The 4,342-nt window shown below is 37.4% G+C and overlaps 1 pseudogene; it reads left to right on the top strand.

Moving 5' to 3' along the window:
• The first annotated feature begins 294 nt into the window (after window positions 1-294).
• Window positions 295-4,122, top strand: LOC120118338 (annotated as a pseudogene).
• The last annotated feature ends 220 nt before the right edge of the window (window positions 4,123-4,342 follow it).

Genomic DNA, 4,342 nt, shown 5'->3' with positions numbered 1-4,342 from the left:
TAAAAGGATAAAGAGGGAGTGTTGATTCCCGACCATGTTTACAAACGTTAAACGAACATTTTTACGAATGCTAAACGAACATGTTTACAAATGCTAAATGAACAAACACAAACACCTTAAAAAGTAAATAAAAGAACACGTACGAACATGATACAAAAATTCAAACAAATAAAAATAAAATAGAAACACCTTAAGGAAATAAACAAACGAACACAACTTTATTCTATTGTCCACCATATTTCAAATCATCTTTCCATTGCCACGGTGCAGGCATGACCCAAACCTCAACGTGGCATGCTTGAAGCAATATTGGCTGATGTTCACAATGTCTCCGGCGAGGTTGGTTTGAATGTTCATGCATTCTACGCAGTATTCTCTAATGTTGATATATCTTTTGATTTAGTGTTTAATTGACATAATGCTAAAATTAACTTTCAAAGTTTGTTTGAATGATTTAGGTCCTTATTTTTTTTGGAGTCTTTATATTTAGTGTTTCAATTTTTAGTCGTATTTTAATCCTTATTTAAGAGTCAATGCAAGTTGTTGATGTGATATTTTTATATGTGCTAAATTATTAACATGCTACAAGGTGATGATATGTCATGTGCCACATCATTTAAGATAATGATATGACATACGACACGTCAGTGATTAAGCACATGTGAAAATGTCACATCAACAATATATGTTGAATGTTAGTCAACTAAAGGTTTTCATTAAACATGAGTTATTTTAATTAAAAAATGAAACAGGGCCAAAATACTTAAAAAAGAATAGGAGCTAAATTGATCATTTAGATAACATTGAGGATTAATTTTGGCATTATGCGTATTTAATTTTATATCTATCATGAAATTGTCCCGAGGGAGATGATGCACATGCAACAACACTGAAGCTGCTAGGAACGCTCAAGACCTATTCATGGAACGCAGAAGTGGTGCTTGCTTAGCTACTTTTACTGCGAATCTTGGGGAGTACTGGCTACTTCTTCAGCGGGAGAATACCAGTTCGCTTCCGAGTTCCGTCGCTTTCCTTCGCCAAGTTCCCTAAATCGAACATCTGAACGCACTGAGAGAAGAAGTAACTAAACTGCTGCAGGCCATTAGGAATTTAGCGATGCTGAATGCAAAGTTGGTGATGAAGCTGCACCAGTGGTATTTTTCAAAAGATACTCCGCCCATCTCAGATGCCAATCTGGAAATCATTCGGGCAGCATACTGGACCATTCATATTTTCGTTCAAATGGCAAGCCTTTTAGTCTTGTGAAACAAGTAGTAATTCATAAGCTTTACATCTATTCATTTATAACAGCATGCGCTTGGAACGCACTCAAACCAGTTGGTTTGATTGCATGCAGGAACACTTAACGTCGGAGGCAGGAAAAGCATTGATAATTCAGTTGGAAAATTGTTGTGTGATATAAGTACTTCGCAATTGGTGCAAGTGTACACGTCACAAGTTATAGTATAGAAAATATACCGTATTCACAGGAATTGATATAACTCTATATTCTAACTTCTCGCACTATAAAAAGGAATAAATTAGTAATAGTAGGAGTATGAATAAACAAATAAAATAAATAAGCAAGTAAATAAAAGTAGACTGATATTGAATAAGAGAACAGACCGAATTATCGTGATTAGTGGTGTGACAACTGTTTGGAAAGTATAAATCTAAGTAGTTGATTGCCGAGGCAACTCGATTGCCTTGACAACTGAAAATAATTCAATTGTTTCAATTGTCGTGGCAACTGGGTTTCCTCCTTCAAAGCTCGGTAGAGTATTTTCAATGCCTTCTTGTTATTCCTAACTTCAAATGATTGGTCAATTGTGCATGCCTTGGTGATACATCCATGTGTTAACCATGGGTGGACAATAACCGATCTTGCACTCCTTTTAGCCGTTGAAATCCGAATCTTATCCCTAAGATAGATTAGTCTTCACCAGCATTCGTTCAAATGAAGACCATGCTTATTCGTTTCTTGAATCTAACTCTCTGGATATTAGATAAATGGATAAACTCTCGATATCCTCTCCCAATTAACTCGAAATCAATTAAAGAACCAAGAATGAACAAGCTTTAAATTAAAAATACAATCAAGAACTTAAACAAATCCAAGAGTTTTCACAACCACAATATCTCAACAACCCTAACCAAATAGATTTAGTTCATAGCTAATTTTAGAAAGAACATAATGAAGAAAATTATAAACATAAATTGAAAACAAAGAAAGTAAAGAAAACGTAAAAAGCCTAGCAAGAATATCTCTCTCCCCAATGTCTTGATTCCTTTTTATAGGAGATGATTCGGTCAATTGGAATAAAAGAGCTATTAATTCTCTTTCATTTTTATCTTTAAACAAGACTTCTTCTCCTCTTTAAAATCTTCGTGGAAATCCAAACTTCTAGGTTTTATCCCTTGTTTTGTGGAGTTTGACTTAGATGAGGTGAATTTATCCTGTCAGCAATATCATATACAAATTAACACACACCATGGGTATCTTTTTCACAAAATCAACCACAATGCAATATCAAACTTAACGATGAAATAAACTATGAAATTATGCATAAATGACTAATAATGTAACTAGATATAACCTAAATCTAGCAATAATTATGGGTAAAAGGTAGAAAATATATTACTTTTATACTCTTAACAAAAATGAAGTTACTCAGATCTATGCTATCCTTAAACATCATTACAAGGCCCGCAAAGTGTATATTGGTGAGTTCTTGTTATTTGTTTATCAACACAAAATCCACACGTCTTTATATACTAAAAAGTTCGCAATTTTATACAGGTAAGGAGATAGAAGATGCCTATCAGAGAGCCAGTTGAAACTTATGCAAAGACCGGGAGGGGGAGACATTGTGATTTGTGGAAATGCTTAACAGATTCCTTGGCGGCCAAGGCAAGGTTGATATCGGTCAACTGAGGTGCAAGCATGTCTTGTTCCTCATCACAGATCTTGACATCTCCTTGAAGAGATGACACTTCTAAATGAGCTGTACATTAAAACAGACAGCTACGAGATCGTGTGGCTCCCGGTCATCGTCGACAGGCTTTACAACAAGCAAAAGTTCATGAGCCTGAGAGGACATATGAAATGGTATACCGATGTTCCCACCGTGCTTGAACCTGCAGTCATTAAATACATCAGAGAGGTTTGGCACTTTAAAGAGTCCAATAGCGGTGGTTTTGACTCCAGAAGGTGAGGTGACTTGCCAAAATGCACTCCCCTTGTTGTGGACATGGGGAAACCATGCTTTCCTTTCACTGCCGAGGCAGAGAAAACTCAGTGGCATGGCAGATATAGTTGGAGACTTGACTTCCTTTTCGATGACGTGATTGATCCGGAGATACGAAAATGGGTACGTACCGATAAGCTTTAAACAGACATTCTAAATTCAAATTGTATGACGTACGTACATCATCCACCATCACTTATCAGCTTGCTTGCATATATGAAAATTGCTATTTAAATCCATGATTATTGTATATATCAGATTACCGAAGGAAAACTGGTATGCCTGTACGGTGGAGGAAGTATGGACTGGATCCAACAGTTCACCGTCGGAATCAAAGTCATTTTCGCAAGGATTGGAGTCACCGTCGAAATGGTTTACGTCGGTAAGAACAACGACAAAGAGTGGACCGGAAAGGTGATCGGAAAGCTTCAGGGTCACAACATGCGCGTTCTTCAGTCCGAAAGGCTTTTCTGGGCTCGACTGCGGAGCATGATGTATTTGTACACAAGAATAAGTCAGGGGAAGACCCTGAGTAAACATGACCCGTTCATGCAGGAGGTTATGAAAATACTCACCTACGACGCCGGAGAAGGCGGATGGGCTTTGTTCTGTAAGGGAAAGGAGGTGATAGTGATGATGGAAGGAGAAACAGCTCTGAACATCATATGGAAATACGGCGATTGGGAAAACTATGCTAAGAGGGTACGGTTTTCTCCAAGGACTTGGCTATTACATGGAGGATCAGATCATCCCCCATAGCTGCGTTCAGCTTAAACTTCCTTTTGTCAGTTCGGAAATCCCCGGAAAGGTAGAGTGCTGTGAATGTGGTCGCCAGATGGAGATGTATTATATGCATCGCTGCCTACAGGAGTAAGCAAAGCATATATATATACTTTGGGAAGGACGTAATATTTGCTGCTTCAGGTTGAAGATGAAACAAGGATATGTATTCTTCTTTGTTGTGTGTTTTTAGGGTTTGTAATAATAATAATAAGGTGCAATCGACGGCCATTATCAACAGCTTTTGTTGGTAAAGAGTCGTGACTGCTGCATGTGTGGTGTGTTCTATGTTTGATTTTGATGTTATGATCATA

The sequence above is a fragment of the Hibiscus syriacus genome, unplaced genomic scaffold (genome assembly GCF_006381635.1).
Source record: "Hibiscus syriacus cultivar Baekdansim isolate YM2019G1 unplaced genomic scaffold, ASM638163v2 tig00110328_pilon, whole genome shotgun sequence".
NCBI lineage: Eukaryota > Viridiplantae > Streptophyta > Magnoliopsida > Malvales > Malvaceae > Hibiscus > Hibiscus syriacus.
Note: the sequence above shows the minus strand (reverse complement) of the source record. Positions and strands in the feature narration are given on the sequence as shown.